The sequence below is a fragment of the Pristiophorus japonicus genome, chromosome 6, assembly GCF_044704955.1.
Source record: "Pristiophorus japonicus isolate sPriJap1 chromosome 6, sPriJap1.hap1, whole genome shotgun sequence".
Taxonomy (NCBI): Eukaryota; Metazoa; Chordata; class Chondrichthyes; family Pristiophoridae; genus Pristiophorus; species Pristiophorus japonicus.
In genome coordinates this window covers 248354178-248368781 of record NC_091982.1, presented here as the reverse complement: position 1 = coordinate 248368781, position 14604 = coordinate 248354178, and the positions used below count along the sequence as shown (strand labels likewise).

Genomic DNA, 14604 nt, shown 5'->3' with positions numbered 1-14604 from the left:
AGTCCCAAGGGATCCCAGCATCCCTTGGGAGCACTGTATATAAGCCGGCCCCTTAGGCCTGTTACTCACTCTGGATTGTCTTAATAAAGACTGAGGTCACTGTTACTTTAACCTCTCTGTGTGCAGTCTCATCTGTGTTAGGAACACAACAACTGGCGACGAGTACACGAATCCAACGCAAAGATGCAGCAAACTGTGGGCATCCTGGAGAAGTTCTCGGAGGGTGAGGATATGGGAAGCCAATGTCGAACGGTTAGACCAGTATTTTGTAGCCAACAAGCTGGGCGGAGAAGGAAGCGCTGCAAAAAGGAGAACGATCCTCCTCACAGTCTGCGGGGCACCGACTTACAGCCTCATGAAGAATCTTCTGGCTCCGGTGAAACCCACAGATAAGTCGTATGAGGAGCTGTGTACACTGGTTCGGGAGCATCTTAACCCGAGGGAGAGCGTGCTGATGGCGAGGTATCGGTTCTATACGTGCCAGCGATCTGAAGGTCAGGAAGTGGCGAGCTACGTCGCCGAGCTAAGGCGACTTGCAGGACAATGTGAGTTTGATGGCTACCTGGAGCAAATGCTCAGAGACTTTTTTGTACTGGGCATTGGCCACGAGATCATTCTACGAAAACTTTTGACTGTAGAGACACCGACCCTCAGTAAGGCCATTGCGATAGCACAGGCTTTTATGTCCACCAGTGATAACACCAAACAAATCTCTCAGCACACAAGTGCTAGCAATGCTCATAAATTAACTGCAACTGTGTTTGCGAGCAAAAATGTACAGGGCAGAAACCACGAGTCTCAGGTGACCCAGATGACTCAGAGTCCGCAACAAAGGATGAATGCAAAGCAATTCACACCTTGTTGGCGTTGTGGAGGCTTCCATTCAGCCTATTCATGCCGCTTCAAAGGGTATGTTTGCAAGAGCTGTGGAACAATGGGGCACCTCCAACGAGCTTGCAAATGAGCTGCAAGCTCTGCAAAACCTGCTAACCACCACGTGGCAGAGAAAGATGGCATGGTGGACCAAAGCAATTTCAAGCCTCAGAGAGAGGAGGCAGATGCTGAAGTACACGGGGTGCACACATTTTCGATGAAATGTCCACCTATAATGCTAAACGTAAAATTGAATGGCTTACCTGTAGCCATGGAACTGGACACTGGCGCTAGCCAATCCATCATGAGTAAAAAGATGTTTGAGAGACTGTGGTGCAACAAGGCACTCAGACCAGCCCTGAGCCCCATCCACACGAAACTGAGAACGTACACCAAAGAGCTTATCACTGTCCTGGGCAGCGCCATGGTCAAGGTCACCTACGAGGGTATGGTGCACGAACTGCCACTCTGGATTGTCCCGGGCGATGGTCCCACACTGCTTGGAAGGAGCTGGCTGGGCAAAATCCGCTGGAACTGGAATGACATCTGAGCGCTATCACATGTCGATGAGGCCTCATGTACCGAGGTTCTTAACAAATTTCCTTCCCTTTTTGAGCCAAGCATTGGAAACTTTTCCGGGGCGAAGGTGCGGATCCACTTGGTCCCAGAGGCACGACCCATTACCACAAGGCGCGAGCGGTACCTCACATGATGTGGGAGAGAGTGGAAATCGAGCTGGACAGGCTGCAACGCGAGAGCATCATCTCCCCAGTGGAATTCAGCGAGTGGGCCAGCCCGATTGTTCCAGTACTCAAAAGTGATGGCACGGTCAGGATTTGCGGTGATTGTAAAGTAACTATTAATCGTTTCTCGCAACAGGACCAATACCCGCTACCTAAGGCAGACGAACTATTTGCGACGCTGGCAGGACGCAAGACGTTCACCAAGCTCGACCTGACTTCGGCCTACATGACTCAGGAGCTGGAGGAGTCTTCGAAGGGCGTCACCTGCATCAACACGCACAAGGGACTGTTCATCGACAACGGATGCCCGTTTGGAATTTGGTCAGCTGCAGCGATCTTCCTGAGAAACATGGAGAGACTACTCAAGTCGGTACCGCGCACGGTAGTTTTTCAGGACGACATATTGGTCATGGGTCGGGATACCGTCGAGCACCTACAAAACCTGGAGGAGTCCTCCAGCGACTGGATCGTGTAGGGCTGCGGCTGAAGAGGTCGAAATGCGTCTTTATGGCAACAGAAGTGGAGTTTTTGGGGAGAAAGATCGCGGCGGATGACATTCGGCCCACAGGCGCAAAGACAGAGGCTATCAGGAACACGCCCAGGCCACAGAACGTCACGGAGCTGCGGTTGTTCCTGGGACTCCTCAACTATTTTTGGTAACTTCCTACCGGGGTTAAGCACCCTCTTAGAGCCCCTACATGTGTTATTGCATAAAGGTGAGAACTGGGTATGGGGAAAAAACCAAGTAATTGCTTTTGAGAAAGCCAGAAACATTTTATGCTCCAATAAGCTGCTTGTATTGTATAAGCCCTGTAAAAGACTCGTGCTAGCATGTGATGCATCGTCGTACGGAGTCGGGTGTGTATTACAACAAGCTAACGTTGTGGGGAAGTTGCAACCTGTCGCCTATGCTTCCAGGAGCTTGTCTAAGGCCGAGAGGGCCGACAGCATGATTGGGAAAGAGGCATTAGCGTGTGTGTTCGGGGTAAAGAAAATACATCAGTACCTGTTTGGCCTCAAATTTGAGCTGGAAACCGATCACAAGCCCCTCATATCCCTGTTTGCTGAAAACAAGGGGATAAATACTAATGCCTCAGCCCGCATATAAAGGTGGGCACTCGCGCTATCAGCGTATAACTATACCATCCGCCACAGGCCAGGCACCGAGAACTGTGTGGATGCTTTCAGTCGGCTACCATTGCCCAGCACAAGGGTGGAAATGGCGCAGCCTGCAAACTTGTTGATGGTGGCGCAGCTCGCAGACTTGTTGATGGTCATGGAAGCGTTTGAAAATTATAAATCACCTGTCACGGCCCGCCAGATTTGGACTTGGACCAACCAAGATCCTCTGCTGTCCCTAGTAAAAAACTGTGTACTGCATGGGAGCTGGGCCAGCATCCCTGTTGAAATGCAAGAGCTAATCAAGCCGTTCCAGCGGCAAAAGGACGAGCTGTCCATTACGGCAGACTGCCTGTTGTGGGGTAACCGCGTAGTGCTACCCAAAAAGGGCAGGGAGGCATTCATTTTGGATCTCCACAGCACACACCCGGGTATAGTAATGATGAAAGCGATAGCCAGATCCCACGTGTGGTAGCCCGGTATCGACTCGGACTTAGAGTCCTATGTACGGCAATGCAGCGTGTGTGCTCAGTTGAGCAACGCGCCCAAAGAGGCACCACTAAGTTTGTAGTCCTGGTCCTCCAGACCATGGTCGAGGGTCCATGTCGACTATGCGGGCCCGTTTCTCGGTAAAATGTTCCTGGATGCTTTTTCAAAATGGATTGAATGTGAAATAATGTCGGGAAGCACCGCCACCGCCACCATTGAAAGCCTGAGGGCCATGTTTGCCTCCCACGGCCTGTCTGACATACTGGTCAGTGACAACGGGCCATGTTTCACCAGTGCCGAATTTAAAGAATTTAAAGACCCGCAATGGGATCAAACATGTCACCTCAGCCACGTTTAAACCAGCCTCCAATGGGCAGGCAGAGCAGACAGTACAAACAATCAAACAGAGCCTTAAACGAGTCACAGAAGGCTCACACCAAATCCGCTTGTCCCGAGTACTGCTCAGCTACCGCACGAGACCCCACTCGCTCACAGGGGTGCCCCCGGCTGAACTATTCATGAAAAGGACACTTAAAACCAGACTCTCGCTGGTTCACCCCAACCTGCATGATCAGGTAGAGAGCAGGCGGCAGCAACAAAATGTAAACGATGGTCGCGCCACTGTGTCACGGGAAATTGATCTGAATTACCCTGTGTATGTGCTAAACTAGGGACATGGTCCCAAGTGGATGGCGGGCACGGTGATAGCTAAAGAAGGGAGTAGGGTGTTTGTAGTCAAACTAGACAATGGATACATTTGCAGAAAGCACCTGGACCAAACGAGGCTGCGGTTCACAGACTGCCCTGAACAATCCACAGCAGACACCACCTTTTTTGAGCCCACAACACACACCCAAAGGATCAACGACACCACGCCGGACCAGGAAATCGAACCCATCACGCCCAACAGCCCAGCAAGGCCAGGCTCACCCAGCAGCCCTGCAGGGCCAACAACACGCCAGCCCAACGAGGGCACAGCCAACACACCAGAACAGACATTTGTACTGAGGCAGTCCACCCGGGAAAGAAAGGCTCCCAACCGCCTCACCTTGTAAATAGTTTTCACTTTGACTTTGCGGGGGGAGTGATGTTGTGTATCTGTAAAGCATGCACTCCCATGTTCCGCCACCAGGGAGTGCATCCCCTGATGTCTCAAGGGATCCCAGCATCTCTTTGGAGCACTGTATATAAGCCGGCCCCTAAGGCCTGTTCCTCACTCTGGAGTGTCTTAATAAAGACTGAGGTCACTGTTACTTTAACCTCCCTGTGTGCAGCCTCATCTGTGTTAGGAACACAACACTTATGTAGGCAAAGAGTGTAAGCAGTAGGAATGGTAGCACAGTATTATATTACTGGATTAGTAATCCAGAGACCTGGAGTAATAATCTTGAGACGTGAGTTCAAATCCCACCATGGCAGCTGTAGAATGAATTAACTAAATCTGGAAGAAAATGCTCGTATCAGTAATTATGACAATGAAACCACTGGATTGTTGTAAAAACCTATCTGGTTCACTGATGTTCTTTTGGGAAAGAAATCTGCCGTCCTTACCCAGTCTGGCTGATATGTGACTCCAGCCCCACAGCAGTTTGGTTAGCCTAGATTATTACTCCAACCCTCCGAAATGCCCTTGCAAGCCACTCAGTCATAAAAGAACTGCTACAAAGAAGTCCTGAACTGCTCACCACCACCTTCTCAAGGGCAATTATGGATGGGTGATAAATGCTGGCCTTTCCAGCAATGCTCACATCCCATGAATTTAAAAAAAAGCCATTTTGTGCACTGCAAGATTCCATAACCAGCAGTGAGTGAATGACTGAACAATCTGATTTTGGTGATGGTGGTAGAAGGGGGCATTTGCACAGGATTCTCTTCTCTTACCGGAACAGTTTTATGGGACAACCGAATGTCTCAATCACTAAACCAGGCAGGTGGGACATTGACTTAATATCTCACCCAAGGGACAGCACCTTCAACAGTGCAGCACTCCCTCAGTACTAGAGTGCCACCATGATTATGTTCTCCCGTCCTGGAGTTGGGCTTGAACCCGTACATCCACTGACCCAGATACAAGACAACTCCCAACTGGTCCAATCTGACACTTGATAGCACGGTATCTTTCATCAGCATACTCAGATTCCCACCCTGTAAAAGCCAACAGGATAGTAAGTGGTACCGATTATGCTATTGGGTAATGGGAATGGTGGGGTAGGGAAGATTTTAAATGCTGCAGTATGAACTTTCCCCCTTCACTGTCACTGACAAATAAGAAGGGGATGAGAAAAGATAATCCAGCCCAATCAGGCTCCTTCACTGAGTACTTAAACTCTCCCATCATGTCACTGGATTGTTGACTCAGTGGTTGCTACTGCATCTCTGAGTCAGAAGGTTGTTGGTTCAAGACCTACTCCAGAGACCTGAGCACATAATCCTGGATGGTACGGAGTGCTGCACTTTTGGAGGTGCCGTCTTTCGGATGAGACATTAAACATCTCAGATGGGCCTAATAGATCCCACGGCCTACTCCTGCTTCTAATTCTTATGTACTATTCAAAGAAGAACAGGTGACTTGAGCAATATTTATCCTTCAACCGAAAAAACAGATTATAAAAACATAAGAATTAGGAGCAGGAGTTGGCCGTATGCCCCTCGAACCTGCTCCACCATTCAATAAGATCATCCCTTGATTCCCCTAGAGTCCAAAAATCCATCTATCTTAGCCTTGAATATACTCAATGATTGAGCATCCACAGCCCTTTGGGGTAGAGAATTCCAAAGATTCACAACCCTCTTGAGTGAAGAAATTCCTCCTCATCTCAGTCTTAAAATGCCGACCCCTTATCCAGGGACTATGCCCCCTAGTTCTAGATTCTCCAGCCAGGGGAAATAACCTTGTCAACCCCCCTCAGATTCTTGCCTCTGAGCCAGACGGTTGTGGGTTCAAGTCCCACTCCAAGGACTTGAGCACAAAAATCTAGGCTGACACTCCCAGTGCAGTGCTGAGGGAGTGCTGCACTGTCGGAGGTGCCGTCTTTCGGATGAGACGTTAAACCGAGGCCCCGTCTGCTCTCTCAGGTGGACGTAAAAGATTCCATGGCACTATTTCGAAGAAGAGCAGGGGAGTTATCCCCGGTGTCCTGCCCAATATTTATCCCTAAATTAGGTTATCTGGTCATTATCACATTGCTGTTTGTGGGAGCTTGCTGTGCACAAATCGCTTTTCCTACATTACAACTGTGACTGTGCTTCATTGGCTGGAAAACTTGTGACTGTCTTGCAGCCGTGCTGTAAAAATGCTATTCATTCTTTCTTTCTAATTGGATGGTGAGACATTAACCATGAGTGTGCTACCCTCAGTCACTGATCTGCATGCAGGAATGAAGAAGCTGCTTCGGTTAAACGGGAGGTTCTTTCCCATCTGTCTAGCCTTTGCAGCACCGGACCTGTTCTACTTCCTCCTGTGCTCTGTGTGGTGCTGTGCATTACTATTTTTAAAATCAAGTTTTGTTGTAGATGTGTCTTCCCCCTCCCCTCTTCTCTGCTCTCACCAGACTCTGCGCAGTGCAATACGTGACTGTGCTTCTGATGCTGTATTCAGAACCCGAGATACATTAAACAGGGGGGCAAGAGAGAAAGAGATGCAAGCTGCGTGACACCGGTCCAATGCAGGTAAGACCATGCAACAACAAAAATCATGCCTACAATTGCTCTTCACTTCTCTGCAGAGATGCCCCCTTTGCCCTGCGCTCCCTGTGCCAATTAATGAGGAGTAATGACATGGACTAATTCAGCTAATTGCATTTTTCTGTTTATAATTGCAGCCGTTCGCAGAATCCATTTCCGAAGAAATCCCAAGTAAGTTCTGCGTGAAATCGACCTGAAAAGGACATGCACTCAAATTGTCCTGAATATTTAGATTTCAGCTCCAGCAATGCAAGACTTGCTGTGTGCGTGTGTCTTGTGTTTGCATCAGGGTTGTTACCCTCTAAAAGCTCGCTCCACACACCGTGAAGATTTAATCAGCAAAAGCAAAATTTATTATCAGACGTCTGGAATATTGCTGCCGGTTTCACTATCGTTTATTGCAATCTGCAGACACATTAGCGGAAGCTGTAGACAGGAGTTGTAATTCACCCATGCACCTCAAAGCATGCAATGTAGAAACTGCATTTTAATTGCATATGGTTAAAAGCTTTTTTTTTGAACAGACTGCCTGCCCGAATTGTGGTGTCAGAACCCACCTCTCATTGCTCATTATTGTTGAGGAGATTTAACGGTGTTCCTGCAGCAATATTAACATCTTGGGGAAAAGGACAATGAATATGAGGCATTATTTTAAATGCATGGCATCTTACTCTACCTGTCTGCTCAAATACACGGCGGAGCTTTGAGTTTTAAAATATGTTTTTTTGTGTGTGTTTAAAAAAAATGCCATTACTGAATATGTACAAAATGTGACGTCTTTACTATAGCCTGGAGCGACTGAGCATGCGCGCTGCCTGCAGTGTGTTCTGGGAGCTGTAGTCCCTGGGCTCTGGCTCATTCTTTTAAAAGAAGAAATTTGCATTTTTATAGCGCCTTTCACAGCCTCAGGACGTCCCAAAGCACTTCACAGCCAGTGAAGTACTTTTGGAGTGTAGTCACTGTTGTAATATAAGAAACACAGCAGCCAATTTGCGCACAGCAAGCTCCCACAAACAGCAATGTGATAATGATCAGATCATCTGTTTTTGTTATATTGATTGAGGGATAAATATTGCCCCCCCCCCCAGAACACCAGGGACAATTCCCTTGATCCTCTTCGAAATAGTGACACGGAATCTTTTACATCCACCTGAGAGGGCAGATGGAGCCTCAATTTAACGTCTCATCCGAAAGACAGGACCTCCTATCATGCGGCACTCACTCAGTACTGCCCCTCCAACAGTGTGGCACTCCCTCAGTATTGTCCCCTCCGACAGTGCAGCGCTCCCTCAGTACTGCCCTTTCCGACAGTGCAGCACTCCCTCAGCACTGCACTGGAGTGTCAGCCTAGATTATTGTGCTCAAGTCCCTGGAGTGGGACTCGAACCCACAACATTCTGACTCAGAGGTGAGAGTGCAACCCACTGAGCCACAGCTGACACTTGCATTCATGATGAAGTGCAGGCAAACGTTTTGATTTTGGGGGGGGACGAATTCTAAGTAGAATTATGGGAACGTTTTCATTATAATTATGTTGGATGTTCATGTTCCAATTATATATTTTAATGTATGTCAGCCGTGGCTCAGTGGGTAGAACTATTTCTCTCTGGGTTAGAAGGTTGTAGGTTCAAGTCCCACTCCAGAGACTTGAGCACAAAAATCTAGGTTGACACTCCAGTGTAGTGCTGAGGGGGTGCAGCACTGTCAGAGGTGCCGTCTTTCGGATGAGACGTTAATTCGCGGCTGCTCACCCAGGTGGACGTGAAAGATCCCAGAGCACTATTTTGAAGAAGAGCAGGGGAGTTATACCTGGCCAATATTTATTCCTCAATCATAACAAAAAAACAGATTATCTGGTTATTATTATGTTGCTGTTTGTGCAAGCTTGCTGTGCACAGATTAGTTACAGCGTTTCCTACAACAATGCCTACACTTCAGCACGTACTTCATTGGCTGTAAAACACCTTGGGACGTCCAGTGGTTGTGAAAGGTGCTATGGAAATGCAAGTCTTTATGTTATGCATCCGCAAAGAACTAAAGAAAGACATTGGAGAGAATGTCCGTGCTCGTCGAATGCAGTTTCCAACACTAATCCCAATTCACTGTGTGATGTAGGCAAATCTCGCAGCCAGTTATCACACAGTAAGATCCCACAAACAGAACGTGAATGGATGTCAAATGTTGGTGTTAGCTGAGGTGTAAATAATGTCAAAGACACAGGGGAGGATTCCCTATCATGGGATCTTTTACGTCCAGCTGGGTGGGCAGCCGGTTTAGCGTCTTATCCAAAAGATGGTACCTTGGACAGTGCAGCACTCCCTCAGCACTGCACCCAAGTGTCAGCCTAGATTTTATGTGCTCAAGTCTCTGGAGTGGGACTTGAACCCACGACCTTCTGACATGAGAGTTCTACCCATTGAGCCACAGCTCATACAGCAAAAATAGTGGTATACATGTCGAAGAAAGTCATGCTCATTATAGTCAGATCACACTTTGAGCACTATTTCCTGCATTACAACAGTGACTACACTTCAAAATAACTTCATTGCCTGTAAAGTGCTTTGGGATGGCCTGAGGTTGCAAAAAGGCGCAATATAAATGCAAATGTTTCTTTTCTTTCTGTATCCATTTCCTGTCACTGAGTCACAAGGGAGATGTTGAAGCCCTGGAGAGAGTTGCAGTAGAGATTTATGACTTTAAAAAAATGCAATATATAAATAATACAGGAAAGGCAAATGTAAAGCACTGCTTCAAATCAAACCATGACAATAGGAAAAAGGGGCCCAGATTCTAATTGTGGAAGACTAATTTAAAACTTATGTCATTGTTCTGGAAAGAAAGGTATAAAGAAAGAAAGATTTGTATTTATATATCACCTTTCATGACCACCGGATGTCTCAAAGTGCTTTACAGCCAATGAAATACTTTTGAAGTGTAGTCACTGTTGTAATGTGGGAAACGCGGCAGCCAAATTGCGCACAGCAAGCTCCCACAAACAGCAATGTGATAATGACCGGATAATCTGTTTTTGTTATGTTGATTGAGGGATAAATATTGGTCTCAGGACACCGGGGATAAATAACTCCCCTACTCGTCTTCAAAATAGTGCCATGGGATCTTTTGCGGCCATCTGAAAGAGCAAACAGGGCCTCGGGTTAACGTCTCATCCGAAAGATGGCACCTCCGACAGTGCAGCGCTCCCTCAGTACTCAACTGAGAGTGTCAGCCTAGATTTTTGTTTTCAAGTCTCTGGAGTGGGACTTGCAACCCACAAGCTCCTGACTCAGAGGCGAGAGTGCTGCCCACTGAGCCACGACTGAATTAGAGCAGGATAGTTTCTCCCAGTGTCTTACATAGAAACTAGGTGCAGGAGTTGGCCATTCGGCCCTTCTAGCCTGCACCGCTCTTGGTCAATAGCTATCCCTGAACCAACACCTAAAACAGATTCTCTGTGTCAATATCACCTTGCGGTTTGTGTTATATAAATGCAAGTTGCTGTTGGCAAATTAAAGGCGGCTGATAGTCCTCGCAGGTCGGGGCTGCCGCTTCAAGGTACAGCGCGTGCTGGTACAAGAGCGTGACGGCTGTGAAGAGGGCGACTGAATTGGACGTCACCAAAATCCAGGTCACTGAGTAGAGCGTGAGCAGGTACATCAGTAGTGGCGAGGTCGGGGCGGAGGAGTGGCGGAGCAACATGATTGGGGCCCGGGAGAGGCATGAGTTCGGGGCCCAGAAGAGGCGCGGACCCAGCACGGGCCAGCCCACATTGCGATATGTGTGCGCACTAGGTCTGTGCAACAGAGCTGGTCTCCAGTCGTCTTGGCTAATCCTTGTCACTGAACCAAAACCTAGCTCTGTCAAGCCCGTGTGGTGCCTGGTGTGCATCGGCCACCACACGTTAAAAAAAATCCACGCACAGGCATCTTCCACCCTTCAATATGTAATTCTGGACCTGGAATATTAGATCCTTCATTGAAACACCTGCGAACTCATCCCTTTTTGGCGTGGAGGCAAGCCATCCTCAATACGAGGGACTGCCTATGATGATGGTGTTGTTGCATTTATGCATACTAGTTAATTGCGTGTTCCATTGCCTGTGGTCAAATCATAAATATAAAGGTTTTTTTATGAATAAGATGGCAAGGAGCTGTGAGAAAGGCTTCAGAAATTCTCCCGACAGAGACACCTAGTTCCTAGATTCAGCAACCGACATTGTGACAGTTGATGGGGAGAATTGAATGAGAAATGTTTTCAGTAGAAAGAACTTTTCATTTGCATAGTGCGTTGCATGACTGCAGGACATCCCACAATGCTTCACAGTTAATAAAGAACCTTCTTTGTTGCCACTGTTGCAATGTAGGGAAATACGGCACCCAAATAGCGCACAGCAAGATCCAACAAATAGCTGTGTGATAAATGACCAAATCACCTAGGATTTTTTTTCTATCACTTTGATTGAAGAATATATTTTGGCCAGGACAATTGGAAACGCTGACAATAAAGCGTGACCAAAAACGGCGACAATGGGAAAGTAACATTTCTGGACAGGAAATGTGTGCCCTCATGGAAATTTTTTAACAAAATGTAGATATATGTAAATTACAGTCAAAGTGTCAAAGATTCAAAAAAAAACTTGGGAGAATATATCCCCAGCTCCACCGAGAAAATAGATCCTGTACCTGAGATACAATGGACCCACTTCAAAAATGGTCTCCACACCACTGCCACGGTCATGGGAGATTAAACATTGGTAGAACCTGTACTGACATTCTTTCGCTTTTGCCAATTGTGCACCTGACTTGGAGCCGACAGCCACGCTCGCTGACTACTGTCGGTTGGCAGTTCGCCAACTGGGTGAAGTCCAAGTGTCCTGTTTGCTTACATTCTAAGCTGACAGTGCACTAAAGCACGAGAGAGAAATATTCCTCGAGCACCTTTCAAGACCACCAGACGTCCCAAAGCGCTTTACAGCCAATGAAATACTTTGGGAAGTGTAGTCGCTGCTGTAATGTAGGAAATGTGGCAGCCAATTTGTGCACAGCAAGCTCCCACAAACAGCAATATGATAATGTGATAACAGCAGCCCCGTTCTGCCCTCTCAGGTGGTCGTAAATGATCCCACGGTACTATTTCAAAGAAGAGCAGGGGAATTATCCTCGGCGTCCTGGTCAATATTTATCCCTCAATCAACATAACAAAAACAGATTTTCTGGGTCATTATCACGTTGCTGTTTGTGGGAGCTTGCTCTGCGCAAATTGGCTCCCGCTTTCCCACATTACAACAGTGACTACACTCCATAAGAACATAAGAAATATGAGCAGGAGTAGACCACCTGGCCCCTCGAGTTTGCTCCGCCATTTAATAAGATCGCGACTGATCTGATCCCGGACTCAGCTCCACCCACTCCCCATAACCCCTTTACTCCCTTATCACTCAAAAATCTGTCCATCTCTGCCTTAAATATATTCAATGACCCAGCCTCCATAGCTCTCTGGGGCAGACAATTCCATAGATTTACAACCCTCAGAGAAGAAATTCCTCCTCATCTCAGTTTTAAATGGTCAGCCCCTTATTCTGAGACTAGTTTTAGTTTCCCCTATGAGTGGAAATATCCTCTCTGCATCCACCTTGTCGAGCCCCCTCATTATCTTATATCTTTCGATAAGATCACCTCTCATTCTTCTAAACTCCAGTGAGTATAGGCCAAACCACCTCAACCTATCTTCATATGTCAACCCCCTCATCTCCAGAATCAACCTAGTGAACCTTCTCTGAACAGCCTCCAATGCAAGTATATCCTTCCTTAAATAAGGAGACCAAAACTGTACGCAGTACTCCAGCTGTGGCCTCACCAATACCCTGTACAGTTGTAGCAGGACTTCTCTGCTTTTATACTCTATCCCCCTTGCAATAAAGGGCAACATTCCATTTGCCTTCCTGATTACTTGCTGTGCCTGCATACTAACTTTTTGTGTTTCATGCCCTCTGTACTGCAGCACTTTGCAATTTTTCTCCATTTAAATTATAATTTGCTTTTCTACTTTTTCTGCCAAAGTGGATAACCTCACATTTTCCCACATTATACTCCATCTGCCAAATTTTTGCCCACTCACTTAGCCTGTCTATATCCCTTTGCAGATTTTTTGTGTCCTCCTCACAATTTTCTTTCTCACCCATGTTTGTATCATCAGCAAACTTGGCTACATTACACTTGGTCCCTTCATCCAAGTCATTAATATAGATTGTAAATAGTTGAGGACCCAGCACCGATCCCTGCGGCACACCACTAGTTACTGATTGTCAACCCGAAAATGACCCATTAATCCTGACTCTCTGTTTTCTGTTAGTTAGCCAATCCTCTATCCATGCTAATATATTACCCCCAACCCCATGAGCTTTTATCTTGTGCAGTAACCTTTTATGTGGCACCTTATTGAATGCCTTCTGGAAATCCAAATACACCACATCCACTGGTTCCCCCTTATCCACCCTGCTCGTTACATCCTCAAAGAACTCCAGCAAATTTGTCAAACATGATTTCCCTTTCATAAAACATACTTCATTGGCTGTAAAGCACTTTGAGTCATCGGTGGTCGTGAAAGGTGCTCTATAAATGCATGTCTTTCGTTTAATGATCAGATAATCTGTTTTAGTGATATTGATTGAGGGATAAATACTGTCACCAGGGATAACTCCAAAGTGCCATTTACATCTGCACGGGAGTACAGACGAGGCCTCAGTTTAACATTCTGAATGATGGCACCTCCGACAGTGCAGCGCTCCCTCAGCACTGCAATTGATTTGAAGTGTAGCTGCTGCTGTAATGTAGGAAACGTGGCAGCCAATTTGCGCACAGCAAGCTCCCACAAACAGCAATGTGATAATGTCAGCCTGGATTTCTGTGCTCAAGACCCTGGAGTGGGACTTAAATCTACGACCTTCTGACTCAGAAGTGAGGATGCCACCCACTGAGCCACGGCTGACACTATACCAGTACGTTACTGGCAGTGTGTGCAGATTTGTCTCAAGCTGAAAAGGAGTGTAGAAAGTTGTGCCTCACAGTGTTGGTGCATCGGTTCTTCGTGAGCTGAGTTCCCAATCTCAGTGAGGCTGATGTGAAGGTGATGAAAGAAAGTTGGAAGGAAATACAACTCGAAGCAACTTTCTCAGGACCTGTTTGGCGGTAAGTTACAGATTGGCATAGGTCGCATTCTGAGGGGAGTGGTGCCTGTGTGTAGCAAGACCTGCGTGGGAGAGATAACGGCAAGAAAAATAATATGGATATCGAACAGCTTAAGAGCAAGATCTAATATTCAGAATATTAACAAAGCAATATCGGAAGCATGTTTCTTCAAACGTTTAACGAGTTTGCTGTTAAATCTGTGGAAATTAAAGTGCATGGCTGCTTGTTGCGTTGAATCTGATACAATTGCTGTAAATATTAGCACAAAGGATACTTTTCTGAACCCAAGACTGTCAGCATGTTTGGCTAAAAATTAATTTTGCAGAGAGACATTTGCAGGAGTGCAATAAATTTAAGAATGAAGATAGCGTGACATTTGACAGTAAGAACGTCCCAAATTCCAGATCTGATCTTCCGATCTCTCTCATTGGCAGTCCCTCGAAATGAGGATGACTTGCTTCCACGCCAAAAAAGGATGAGTGATAGACCAACAATAACCATCACAAGCTGTT

The 14604-nt window shown here is 46.7% G+C and overlaps 1 protein-coding gene across 1 annotated transcript in view; it reads left to right on the top strand.

Moving 5' to 3' along the window:
- Window positions 1-6791: 6791 nt before the first annotated feature.
- phc3 (polyhomeotic homolog 3 (Drosophila)) overlaps window positions 6792-14604 on the top strand; it is a 131422-nt gene continuing 123609 nt past the window's right edge. Inside the window, exons 1-2 of the mRNA XM_070882458.1 lie at window positions 6792-6893; window positions 7046-7079. The gene's annotated coding sequence lies outside the window, so the exon portion shown is untranslated. The remainder of the gene's footprint in view (window positions 6894-7045; window positions 7080-14604) is intronic.